General features: G+C 49.3%; 1 protein-coding gene across 3 annotated transcripts in view; it reads left to right on the top strand.

Moving 5' to 3' along the window:
* Positions 1–13690, top strand: part of SNTA1 (syntrophin alpha 1) — a 34340-nt gene that overhangs the window by 5751 nt on the left and 14899 nt on the right. The window lies entirely within an intron of this gene.

Raw genomic sequence — 13690 nt, 5'->3', positions numbered from 1 at the left:
GCCTCGGCCTCCCAAAGCGCTGGGATGACAGGCATGAGCTGCCACATCTGGAAGCCTTGGCTTTTATAGAGCAGGACATTAGATCCTTCCAGCGATGATCAGAGAGGAGTTTTGTGGTGGAACCTTGGTTGGATGACTTTTTCCACTCTTCCCTCACAGTGTGGTCTTGGGTGGGACACTTACCCTCTGTGGGCCTCAGTTTCCCCATCAGTTGTTATAGGCCTCCTGCTGAGGTTGTCCCACGACCATCTTGTGCCATGTCTCTCAAGAGGTTTCTGCTTTGCTCAGCCCTTTCCTCAAACTCTGTCAGCTCTGGAAGCCAGTGGGGGCCTGAGGAATGTGTCTCTGGCTTATGGCCCAGAACAGACACACGGAGGTGGCGGGGGCTGATGGAGAATAACATGGCCAGAGAAGCTGCTGAGTTGAGTCCCAGGCCCAAATCCTGGTGGGTTGCCTTGGTTTCCCTAAAGGAGTGTCCAAGAGGCCACAGAAGCAAATAGGTTCTGGGTCCTTGGTTGATCTTTGGCCTTCTTGTGGCCCCAGACCTCAATTCCCATTCGTTTTTGTTTTATTTTATATTTTAGGTATATCTATTTAAATGTCACGGATACATTTTTCTTTTTCTTGTTTTTTTTTTTTTTTTTTTTATTTTATTTTATTTGAGACAGGGTCTTGCTCTGTCACCCAGGCTGGAGTACTGTAGTATGATCTTGGCTCAGTGTACCCTCCACCCCCCGGGGCTCAAACAATCCTCCCACCTCAACCTCCTGAGTAGCTGGGACTACAGATGCATGCCACCATGGCTGGCTAATTTTTTTTTTTTTTTTTTTTTGAGATGGAGTCTTACTCTGTCACCCAGGATGGAGTACAGTGGCATGATCTCGGCTCACTGCAACCTCTGTTTCCCGGGTTCAAGCAGTTCTTCTGCATCAACTTTCCGAATAGCTGGGATTACAGGCACCCATTACCATGCCCGGCTAATTTTTGTATTTTTAGTAGGGATGAGGTTTCACTATATTGGCCAGGCTGGTCTCAAACTCCTGAGCTTGTGATCCACCTGCCTCAGCTTCCCAAAGTGCTAGGATTACAGGCGTGAGCCATCGTGCCTGGCTTTTTTTTTTTTTTTTTTTCTTTTTGAGATGGAGTCTCTCACTCTGTTGCCCAGGTTGGAGTGCAGTGGCGAGATCTCAGCTCACTGCAACCTCCACCTCTCGGGTTCAAGCGATTCTTCTGCCTCAGCCTTCCGAGTAGCTGGGACTACAGGTGCATGCCACCATGCCCAGCTAATTTTTGCGTGGGTGTTTTTAGTAGAGACAGGGTTTCACCATACTGGCCAGGCTGGTCTCGAACTCCTGACCTCGTGATTTGCCTGCCTTGGCCTCCCAAAGTTCTGGGATTACAGGCGTGAGCCACTGCACCCAGCCAATTTTTTGTAGAGACAGGGTTTCACCATGTTGCCCGGGCTGGTCTCTAACTCCTGGGCTTAAGGGATCCTCCCACCTAAGTCTCCCAAAGTGCTGGGATTGCCGGCCACAGTGCCCAGTCTAGATGCATTTTTTTGATACTTAAAAAAAGCTGACTCTAGAGTGTTGGTCTTTTTTTTTTTTTTTTGAGACGGAGTCTCGCTCTGAGGCCCAGGCTGGAGTGCAGTGCCCAGATCTCAGCTCACTGCAAGCTCCGCCAACTGGGTTCACGCCATTCTCCTGCCTCAGCCTCCCGAGTAGCTGGGACTACAGGCGCCCGCCACCTCGCCCGGCTAGTTTTTTGTATTTTTTAGTAGAGACGGGGTTTCACCGTGTCAGCCAGGATGGTCTCGATCTCCTGACCTCGTGAGCCACCCGTCTCGGCCTCCCAAAGTGCTGGGATTACAGGCTTGAGCCACCGCGCCCGGCCGAGTGTTGGTCTTAAAAGCTTAAGTGTATCAGTCATATTTTAATGGCAAAGTTAAATAATAGAATCTCACATAAATGATATGGATATAGGAGACTTTCCCCACATGCCTCATTACTTTGATATTTATAGTCAGCAATGCGGTTTGAAACCACTGACATTCATTGAAATGTCATATTTTAGTTGACTTGAAAGCTCTTTTAGCTTCTATTGTTTGAAAGTTTATGGTAAAATTTCTGCTATAGACACAATTCAAATCCACATCCACACGGAGGTCCCCTCACCTCCTCATCTTTATTTTTTATTTTTATTTATTTATTTATTTTTGAGACGGAGTCTCACTCTGTCACCCAGGCGGGAGTGCAGTGGCAGGATCTCGGCTCACTGCAAGCTCCGCCTCCCACGTTCACATCATTCTTCTGTCTCAGCCTCCTGACTAGCTGGGACTACAGGCGCCCGCCATCATGCCTGGCTGATTTTTTGTATTTTTAGTAGAGACGGGGTTTCACTGTGTTAGCTAGGATGGTCTTGATCTTCTGACCTCATGATCCACCCGCCTTGGCCTCCCAAAGTGCTGGGATTACAGGCGTGAGCCACCATGCCTGGCCCACCTCCTCATCTTTAGATTAAGAATGTATCTATCTGGGTTCCCATGTATGTCGTTTTGAGAAGGTAGTATCCATAAATGTGTGACCTTGAAGCATCTTCTGACTTTAGGAGCAAATACTCAAGCCTTCCCTCTAACTCATGTCATCCATTCCTCCTCAGTAAGCCAAGAAACTTTCATGGACACCTACTGTGTGCCTGGTGTGTACATTAGTCAGAAGCTAAACACACCCAGGGCCTCTCCTGAAGGAGCTCACCATGTGGTAGGGGAGACAAAACATAAACACTGTCTCCTCTATACAAACTGTTTTTTTCTTTAGATAGCGTCTCACTCTGTTGCCCAGGCTAGAGTGTAGTAGTGCAGTCTCAGCTTACTGCAACCTCCTTCTCCCAAGTTCAAGCGATTCTCTGCCTCAGTCCTGTAGCTGGGATTACAGGCGTGTGCCACCATGGCTCAGTTAATTTTTGTATTTTTAGTAGAGACAGGGTTTTACCATGTTGGCCAGGCTGGTCTCGAACTCCCGGCCTCCGGTGATCCAGCCACCTGGGCCTCCCAAGGTGCTGGGATTACAGACATGAGCCACCATGCCTGGCCTAAAGAAACTCTTTAAAAGCCAGTGGCTAGGTGCGGTGACTCATGCCTGTAATCCCAGCACTTTGGGAGGCCAAGGCGGGTGGATCACCTGAGGCCAGGAGTTTGAGACCAGCTTGGCCAACATGGCGAAACCTCATCTCTACTAAAAACACAGAAATTAGCCGGATCATGGTGGCACATGCCTGTAATCCCGGCTACTCAGGAGGTTGAGGTAGGAAAATCGCTTGAACATGGGAGGCGGAGGTTGCAGTGAACCGTGATTGTGCCACTGCACTCCAGGCTGGGCCACAAGAGCAAGACTCCATCTCAAAAAAAAAAAAAAAAAAAACAGCTGGTGCCTGAAATCCTGTCTGCTCTGCAATAAATCTCTGGCCTTGGGTAAGACCCTTGCCTTCTAGGGACCTCAGTTTTCCTATTGAAGTTAGGCTAGATCAGAGGTGATCAATAGCTTTTATTTAGAGTGTCAGCTTCAGGCAGGTGTGGTGGCTCACGCCTGTAATCCCAACACTTTGGGAGGCTCAGGTGGGCAGATCACTTGAGCCCGGGAGTTCCAGACCAGCTTGTGCAACACAGTGAGATTTCATCTCTGTAGGAAAAAAAAAGAGTGTAAGTGTCAGCTCCACTGGTAGTTCTGTTCTGTAAGTTCCATATTTGGAAGGATTGGGAGGCTTTGTCTGGGCTCAGCAGAAAGGAGCTGGAATTGATTAGCAATGTCTACTATAGATGCAATAGAGAACTAACATGTGTATCACCCCAGGACTGAGGGGCCCCTGCTCTTATATTCTCTGAGATGTTTCATAGGACAAGATCATTCCTTGGTGAACCCTGCCTATGGCCTGGGTAAGAGGAAGAAGGGTGTGGCCTTCATGTTTTTCCCCACTTTTCCTTAGTTGAAGTCTTTTTTGAACTATTCTCCTGGCCCAAGGTCTCATGGAAGGAGGTCATTCCACTCAAGATAGCACAAAGAGGGGAAGAGGAGTGGTGGAAGGCACTGGAGTCAGGAATCTCTGAATGGCAAGAGTGATCAGAGAAGTCTGAAGGATAGGAGGATGCTGGGCTGTGGCTGGTCCTTGAGACTTTGGGGAGTGGAGAAGGTCCGGGCCTGGCAGTTGCACCAGTCTGGAGCAGCCAGGGTTCCTGGGACCCTCTCTGGGCCTAGGTTCCCCGGGAGCCCAATCACTGGCCACATTGTTCAGCGTTTCACTACTCACATCCCATTATTGAGGCCGCCTCCAAGCAGCCATGGAAGGATGGGCTTTGGATGTGAACTTGGCAAAGCAGCTGGATATTTTTCCAGCTCAGTGGGTAGTGAATCCCCTGAGAATGTCCTGGGAGAACAAGCATTACCGGCAAACTCCTGGTGTCAGCTAGAGGGCCTTACTTCCCTGGCCTAAGCTGGGGGCTCAGCTGAGCCTCAGCAACCCCAATCTGCCTCCTAGAACATTTCTTCTGCTAGGTCAGGGGTTTGTAGGAATGTCCTGATCCTGTTCTCAGCCAGAGGGTTGTGTTTGTGACCACAGGCTGGGCCCAAGCTGGCAGCCAACATGTGTCTATCTGCTGCTTAGAGAGGCCCATTGTGTGTGCAGACCTCAAGCCAGGGCCAGCCTGGGCCCTTGGAGACCAGGCCTGGGGGAAGAGGGAGGGACAGCTTCAAGGAAAACATCCTTCCCTCCTCCCATTCCAGTGTGGCTGGCAAGACTGTGACAACAATGAGCCTGTCATGCATTAAAAACAGTATTGGCTGGGCATGGTGGCTCATGCCTGTATCCTAGCACTTTGGGAGGCCGAGGCAGGTGGATCACCTGAGGTCAGGAGTTCAAGACTAGCCTAGGCAACATGGTGAAGCCCCGTCTCTACTAATAATATACAAAAATTAGCTGAGCATGGTGGCATGCACTTGTAATCCCAGCTACTCAGGAGACTGAGGTAGGAGAATTGCTTGAATCCGGGAGGCGGAGGTTGCAGTGAGCCAAGATCGAACTATTGCACTCCAGCCTGGGCGACAAGAGCAAAACTCCGTCTCAAAAAAACAAAACCAAACCCACAAAACCCAAGAAAATAATACTGAGGCCAGGCACAGTGGCTCATGCCTATAATCCCAGCACTTTGGAAGGCTGAGGCGGGTGGATCACCTGAGGTCAGGAGTTCGAGACCAGCCTGACCAACATGGTGAAACCCTATCTCTACTAAAAATATAAAAATTAGCTGAGTGTGGTGGCGGGCGCCTGTAATCCCAGCTACTCAGGAGGCTGAGACAGGAGAATCAGTTGAACCCAGGAGGTGTAGGTCGCAGTGAGCCAAGATTGCACCACTGCATTCCAACCTGGGTGACAGGGCGAGTGTCTATCTCAAAAAAAAAAAAAAAATTTAATAAGGCGAATTTTAGTGCTTTATACAAAGTAAGGAAGGTATAGCCCTCATAGAAATCAGGCTTTTATTTATTTATTTAGGATCTCACTCTGTTGCCCAGCCTGTAGCACAGTGGTGTGATCGCAGCTCACTGCAGCCTCAACTCCTGGCTCAAGCAATCCTCCTATCTCAGCCTCTCAAGTAGCTGGGACCACAGGCATATACTACCACGCCTGCCTAATTTTAAAAAATTAATAGAAGCAGGGTCTCCCTGTGTTGCCCAGGCTGGTCTTTAACTCCTGGGCTCCAGCAGTCCTCCCAAAGTGCTGGGGTTACAGGCATGAGCCACTGTGCCTGATCCTGTTATTGTTTTCTTTAGTAAACTGGAAGCTGTTTGAGGGCAGGAACCATGTGTAGCTTGTCTCTGAGCCCCCAGGTCTGGCACTGAGTCCACCACACATGAGATCTTGGTGAGTGTTTGGAGACTGATCAGTGAGGTCTATCTTGGACCCTTTCTACTTTACCTTTCACCTTTTCAATTGCTGTTGACTTTCCTAAATGTTTAAGATGGGACTTGAGAATCATGCTGAGCTTGACTGACTCTTGAGCTTTTCTGTTCTGAGTCCTCAGAACTCTGAGGCCAGCTCCCTACTGACTCTTCCCAGGAAGATGGCCACTGCCGGATGTACTGCCTTTGATCTGGCTTGATGCATCACCATTGTCAAAAGCGGATGTCATTCATGGATGTAGCTAATTTGGGGCCACCCTGTTCAACTTAGCTGAGTCATGCTGTGCCCCAGAGATGCTGGAGGGACCCCTGTCCCAGGAAGAGGGCATGAATGGAGCTCCTGTTCAGTTCTCCCATGGCCGCAGAGACCTGTTGTTCTAACCATTGTTCTCAGGGAAAAGTTTACTTGGCTGTGCACACACATAGCTTTGGACCATGTGACTCCCCACAGACAAAACTTGGCTTAATCCAGCCCTGGCCTGTTCCCCGGACCTTGATTAAAATGCCTTGTGGGGCTCTGGAGGCAGGTTCTGGCCCTGATGAGCTGTGTGACGCTGGCTGCTCCTGGTGGTGGAGGAAATAATAGTGATAATAATCAGGATGGTAGTGTCTGCTGCTTATTGAGCACCCACACTGTGCTCAACAACATGAGCACCTGCTATGCTAAGTGCCTTCCCTATGTTTGTTTTTTTCTTTGAGATGGAGTCTCGTTCCGTTGCCCAGGCTAGAGTACATTGGCACGATCTCAGCTCACTGCAACCTCCGCCTCCTGGGTTCAAGTGATTCTCCTATTTCAGCCTCCCGAGTAGCTGGGACTACAGGCGCGTGGCACCATGTCCAGCTAATTTTTTGTATTTTTAAGAGAGAGAGGGTTTTACCATGTTGGCCAGGCTGGTCTCACCTGGCTAATTTTTGTATTCTTAGTAGAGACAAGGTCTCATCATGTTAACCAGGCTAGTCTCAAATTCCTGACCTCAGGTGATCTGCCCTCCTCGGCCTTCCAAAGTGCTGGGATTATAGGTGTGAGCCACTGCACCCAGCAAAAACTTATATTCTTAAATACTTACCTGCACTACAGGTTATGTCACCTCTCTGAGACTCAGTTTATTCACCCTTATTAAATAAAGATACTATGGCTGGGTGCAGTGGCTCACACCTGTAATCCCAGCACTTTGGGAGGCCGAGGCAGGTGGATCACCTGAGGTCAGGAGTTCAAGACCAGCCTGGTCAACATGGTGAAACCCCGTCTCTACTAAAAATACAAAATTTAGCATGTGCCTGTAGTCCCAGCTACTCAGGAGGCTGAGGCAGGAGAATCACCTGAGCCCAGGAGGTAGAGGTTGTGGTGAGCTGAGATCACTCCATAGCACTCCAGCCTGGGCGACAGAGTGAGACTCCATCTCAAAAAAAAAAAAAAAAGTAATAAAAATAGACATAAATGAGGACATTAATTCATCTCATCAAATTGGTGAAATTAGGTGAAGGTGTGTTTGAGAGAGATGAGCTTGGCCCCAATATATAGTGGGTGCTCAATAAGTACTGCTTTCTCCCATTACTAAGATTCTGGAACCCTGAATCTGGGCTTCCGAGTTGATATGAGCATTATCTCTGAACCCTGGCTTGTATGGCTTGGTATGTGTGGTATATTTTTGAAAAATAAACTAGATTTTTTAGAAAATTTAAAAAATAGGCCGGGCGCGGTGGCTCACACCTGTAATCTCAGCACTTTGGGAGGCCAAGGCGGGTGGATCACAAGGTCAGGAGATCGAGACCGTCTTGGCGAACAACGGTGAAACCCCGTCTCTACTAAAAATACAAAAAAATTAGCCGGGCGTGGTGGCAGGCGCCTGCAGTCCCAGCTTCTAGGGAGGCTGAGGCAGGAGAATGGCGTGAACCCGGGAGGCGGAGCTTGCAGTGAGCCAAGATCGTGCCACTGCACTCCAGCCTGGGCGACAGAGCGAGACTCCGTCTCAATAAAAAATAAAAGAAGAAAAGAAAATTTAAAAAGTAATACATACTCATTCAAAAATATCCAGCTTAGCCTGAGCAACATAGTAAAACCCTGTCTCTCCAAAAAAAAATTACAAAAATTTGCCAGGCATCGTGGCACATTCCTGTAGTTGCAGCTACTTGGGATGCTGAGGCTGAAGGATCATTTGAGGATGGAGTGAGCTGTGATTGTGCCATTGCACTCCAAGCTGGGTGACAGAGTGAGACCCTGTCTTAAAAAAAAAAAAAAGTGGCTCATGCCTGTAATTACAGCACTTTGAGAGGCTGAGGTGGGAGGATCCCTTGAGACCAGGAGTTTGAGACTAGCCTAGGCAACATGGCAAGACCTCATCGCTAAATTTTTTGTTTTGTTTTGTTTTTTTGAGATGGAGTTTTGCTCTTGTTGGCCGGGCTGGAGTGCAATGGCGTGATCTCGGCTCCCTGCAATCTCCACCTCCCGGGTTCAAACGATTCTCCTGCCTCAGCCTCCTGAGTAGCTGGGATTACAGGTGCACACCAACATGTCTGGCTAATTTTTGTATAGTAGAGATGGGGTTTCGCCACTCCTGACCTCAGGTGATTTACCCGCCTCGGCCTCCCAAAGTGCTAGGATTACAGGCATGAGCCACTGTGCCTGGCCCAATTTTTTTTTTTTTTTTTTAAGTGGAGTCTCACTCTGTTACCCAGGCTGGAGTGCAATGGTACTATCTCAGCTCACTGAAGCCTCCACCTCCTGGGTTCAAGTGATTTTCCTGCCTCACCTTCCCAAGCAGCTGGGATCACAAGCATGTGCCACCATGCCTGGCTGATTTTTGTATATAGTATAGATGGGGTTTCACCATGTTGACCAGGCTGGTCTCAAACTCCTGACCTCAGGTGATCTGCCTAAGGCCTCCCAAAGTGCTGGGATTACAGGCATAAGTCAGTGTGCCCAGCCTACAAAAAAATTTTTTTTTTTTGAGATCGAGTCTTGCTTTGTTGTCCAGGTTGGAGTGCAGTGGCATGATCTTGGCTCATTGCAATCTTTGCCTCCCAGGTTCAAGCAGTTTTCCTGCCTCAGCCTCCCAAGTAGCTGGGATTACAGGTGCCGGCCACCACACCTGGCTAATTTTTGTATTTTTAGTAGGGACAGGGTTTCACCGTCTTGGTCAGGCTGGTTTCAAACTCCTGACCTCAAACAATCCAGCTGCCTCGGCCTCCCAGAGTGCTGGGATTAAAGGCATGAGCCACTGCGCCTGGCCAAAAATTTTTTTAAAAATTAGCTGGGCATAGTGTTGTGCACCTGTAGTCCCAGCTCTCAGGAGGCTGGGTAGGAGGATTGCTTGAGCCCAGGAGTTCAAGGCTGTACCCAAACTACGATTATGCCACTGTACTCTAATCTGGGCGACAGAGCAAGACACTGTCTTTAAAAAAAAAAATTACCAACAACAGGAGAGTGTAAGGGGATCATATAGAGATAACCAGTGTTGATACTTTCACACATTTTCTTCCAGAAAGTTTCCATATTTGTTTTTATCACATAATAAGTTGAGAACATGTAAGTCTTTTTCATTTTTAAAATATTTTAAATATTTTTTATTTTATAATTTTTTTGAGACAGTGTCTCGTTCTGTTGCCCAGGTTGGAGTGCAGTGGCACAATCATTGCTCACTGCAGCCTTGACCTCCTAGATTCAAGTGATTCTCCCATCTCAGCCTCCTGAGTAGCTGGGACTACAGGTGCATACTACCACATCCAGCTAAATTTTTTTGCTTTTTGTGGAGATGGAATTTCACCATGTTGCCCAGGCTGGTCTTAAACTACTGAGCTCAGTTGCTCTGCCACCATCGGTCTCCCAAAGTGCTGGGATTACACGTGTGAGCCATTGTACCTGGCCCCTCATTCTTGTTAATGGTCATGTAATGTCCCATTACTGGGCTGGAGGACTACACATCTGTAGTCCTATTTACTCCTGAGGCTGAGGTTGGAGGATTGTTTGAGGCCAGGAATTCGAGAGTGGAGTGCACTATGATGCACCTGTGAACAGCTGCTGCACTCCAGCTTGGACAACATAGCAAGACCCCATGTCTACAAATTAAAAAAAAAAAAAATCCTGCCGGGCACAGTGGCTAACGCCTGTAATCCCAGCACTTTGGGAGGCCGAGGTGGGCAGATCACAAGGCCAGGAGATCGAGACCATCCTGGCTAACACGGTGAAACCCCATCTCTACTAAAAATACAAAAAATTAGCCAGGCTTGGTGGCGGGCGCCTGTGGTCCCAGCTACTTGGGAGGCTGAGGCAGGAGAATGGTGTGAACCCAGGAGGCGGAGCTTGCAGTGAGCCGAGATCACGCCACTGCACTCCAGCCTGGGTGACAGCGAGACTCCATCTTAAAAAAAAAAAAAAAAAATCCCATGGATTTGTTCATTCATGTAACACATATTTACTGAGCCCTTGCTCTGTGTCAGGGCTGAATGCAGGCACCAGGGATATAGCCATGAACAAGACTGAGTAGTGTCTGCCAGTCGGGGAGTTCACATCTTGTTTTTAGCAGCCCCTACTCATGAATGTTCAAGTTGTCCCTAGCCTCTTGCAGGATAGACAATAGTGCTATGAGCCTTCTGTGCACCTGTGAGCACTTATCTGAAGGGTGGTTCCTGGAAGGGTTGCTGTTAGGTCAAAAGGGTCACATGTTTTTGGGATCTCGTATAGGTCGTAACCCCTGTAGTACTCAAGGGTGTGGTAAGTTGAGATTTTATCCCCCAAAGTGTGGCAATCCCTGGGCTCTGCTGGTCATCCCTGTTATAGGGCCTGCCAGAGTCTAGGAACTATTTATAGTTCAGCCTTGCTAGACCAGCAAGACCTTAAAGGTCATCCCTTCCAGGGCCTGCTGGAATCCCAAGTCCTCTTCACACCATCCCAGGTGGATGGGTGGGCAGCTGGAACTTGAATCCTCAAGTTCAAGTTGAGGGCTGACATGTCAGTGCCTATTATATAGGCAAAGAAACTGAGGCTCAGAGAGACCTTGCCTCATGCAAGTGATAGTACGGGGCCTGGATTCAGATCCTCGTCTGTCTGTCACCACATTACATGCCTATCCCCTTATACCGTCACATTAGCAACAGCGGCAGAAATCATAACCACACTGCTGTTTCTGGACAGTCCTGTTCTATGCCAGGCAGGAGAAGGTGCTTTACAGGTATTGAATCTTTCACTTATTTATTTTTAAATTGGCTTTTTTTTTTTGAGACAGGGTTTCTCTCCGTCATCCAGGCTAGAGTGCAGTGGCACGATCACAGCTCACTTTAGCCTCAACCTCCTGGGCTCCAGTGATCGTCCCACCTCAGCCCCCTGAGTAGCCGGGATTACAGGTGTGCACCACCACACCTGGCTAATTTTGTGTATTTTTGGTAGAGACGGTGTTTTGCCATGTTGGCCAGGCTGCTCTTGAACTCCTGGGCTCAAGCGATCCTCCTGCCTTGGACTCCCAAAGTGCTCACAGATGTGAGCCACTGAGCCCAGACGAATCTTTTTTTGTTTGTTTTTGTTTGTTTGAGATGTCTGTCACCCAGGCTGGAGTGCAATGTCGCAATCCTGGCTCACTGCAAACTCTGCCTCCTGGGTTCAAGTGATTCTCCTGCCTCAGCCTCCCAAGTAGTTGGGATTAAAGGCGTCTGCCACCATGCCTAATTTTTGTATTTTTAGGAGAGACGAGGTTTCATCATGTTGGCCAGGCTGGTCTTGAACTCCTGGCCTCAAGTGATCCACCTGCCTTAGCCTCCCAAAGTGCTGGGATTACAGGCATGAGCCACTGTGCCCAGCCTCCAGCTGGATCTTTTTTTTTTTTTTTTTTTTTTGAGACGGAGTCTTGCTCTGTCACCCAGGCTGGAGTGCAGTGGTGCGATCTTGGCTCACTGCGACCTCTGCCTCCTGAGTTCAAGCAATTCTCCTGCCTCAGCCTCCCAAGTGGCTGGGATTACAGGCGTGTGCCACCACACCTGGCTAATTTTTTTTGTATTTTTTGTAGAGATGGGGTTTTGCCATGTTGGCCAGGCTGGTCTCAAACTCCTGACCTCAGGTGATCTGCTTGCCTTGGACTCCCGAAGTGTTGGGAATATAGGCATGAGCCACTGCACCTGGCCGTCAGGTACTATTCTTGATGGTGAGGATACCCTAGTGAACTGGAAAACAGGGCAGCCCCTGCTATCAGGGAACTGACATTCTGGTTAGGGGAGAAAGGCCATGGGCTAGTAAACAATGGCTCTGTCATCTGATTTCAAGCAGGGGTAAGTAAATGACCACACACTGAACAGACAAGGAACAGCTTGAGCTTGGAGGACAGGCTTCCCTTCAGCCAGGACATTGAGTCACAGACATTTATTAAGCACTGGGATAAGTACTGGAGATCCTGTTGCCCAAACACATGTGTTCCCTTCTCTCAGCAATGCGTATGTGACCCCCAGTCCACTTACACTGGACTTAGTGAGTGATCCTGCCCTGTTTCTCTTCCGTGTGTTTCCAGTGGAATCTATTCCTGGCTCTTTGGGGCCCGGGCCAGATCCTGGCTTCCCTCCTTGGCAGACCTGGAGGTCCCTGGAAATTGGGGCCTCTGTTTGTAGGTGCCTCAGCTTCCCTGAGGAGGAAGGGCCCATGTGTCACTGCTTATCGGGTTCCCAGGCCAGAGGCTTGGCTGGGGAGGGTGGGGGCACTGGCTAGGCCTATCTTTGGAGTCTCAAGAATGCTGGCCACAGGGCTGTGGTTGTGCCCTCAGCTCTCTAGGCCACAGGCTTTGGCAGCCCCACCCTGCCTTGTTGGGTGACTCAGGCAGAAATCAGAGAGGGGAGGAGGCCTCAGAGTTGGGCTATTTATGGCCACACTCTGGGGCCTCCAGGACCTCACCCCCACTCTGGGACAGGCCACTTGTTTTGTGAAATGCAAGCCCTGATTCTGGCATCAGCTGGTATGCTGTCCATTTATAGCATGTTCCTGTGGGAAAGGAGGGGGACCCAGGTCTGGGATGGCTGGGTGAGCAGGGGATCTGGCAGTTTCTCTGGCTTCAAAGTTGACAAATGTTCATTTGCTGAGCACGTAGTGTATGAGATCTCTGCTGGATTCTGGGGACACAGAGAAGAGTCAGACCAGGTCCCTGCCCTCAAAGTGCTCTCAGTCTAGTTGGGGATACAGACCCCACATAGACAATCACAGGGGAGTGAAGCGTAGGGGACTGCAGAGGTGATGGGTATGATGAATCCAGACTGGGCATCTGGGAAGGCTTCCTAGAGGAGGTGACCTGTGAGCTGAGCCTGGATCTCCTGGGCTATGGCACCTCTTACCTCCCGCTAAATTAGCCTGTCCTGCCCTGGCATTCATGTTTTTCATTCACAGAACACTGACTCTGGGTTGGTTTGTTTGAAACAGGGTCTTGCTTTGTCATGCAGGCTAGAGTGCAGTGGTGTGATCAAGGCTGACTACAGCTTCAACCTGGGCTCAAGCAAGCCTCCCACCTCAGCCTCCCACCTCACCCTCCCAAGTACCTAGGACTACAGATGCACACCACCATGCCCAGCGAGTTTTTTGTATTTTTGGTAGAGACGGGGTTTTGCCATGTTGCCCAGGCTGCTCTCAAACTCCTAGGCTCAAGTGATCTGCCTGCCTCGGCCTCCCCAAGTGCTGGGATTACAGGTGTAAGCTACTACCTGGCCAACTCTGGGTTTGAAGAGCAAGCCCAGTTTCTTTCTTTCTTTTTTTTGAGACGGAGTCTTGCTCTGTCGCC

Source organism: Chlorocebus sabaeus, chromosome 2 (genome assembly GCF_047675955.1).
Source record: "Chlorocebus sabaeus isolate Y175 chromosome 2, mChlSab1.0.hap1, whole genome shotgun sequence".
NCBI lineage: Eukaryota > Metazoa > Chordata > Mammalia > Primates > Cercopithecidae > Chlorocebus > Chlorocebus sabaeus.
The sequence above is the reverse complement of the archived record's forward strand: the minus strand, read 5'-3'. Positions and strand labels throughout refer to the sequence as shown.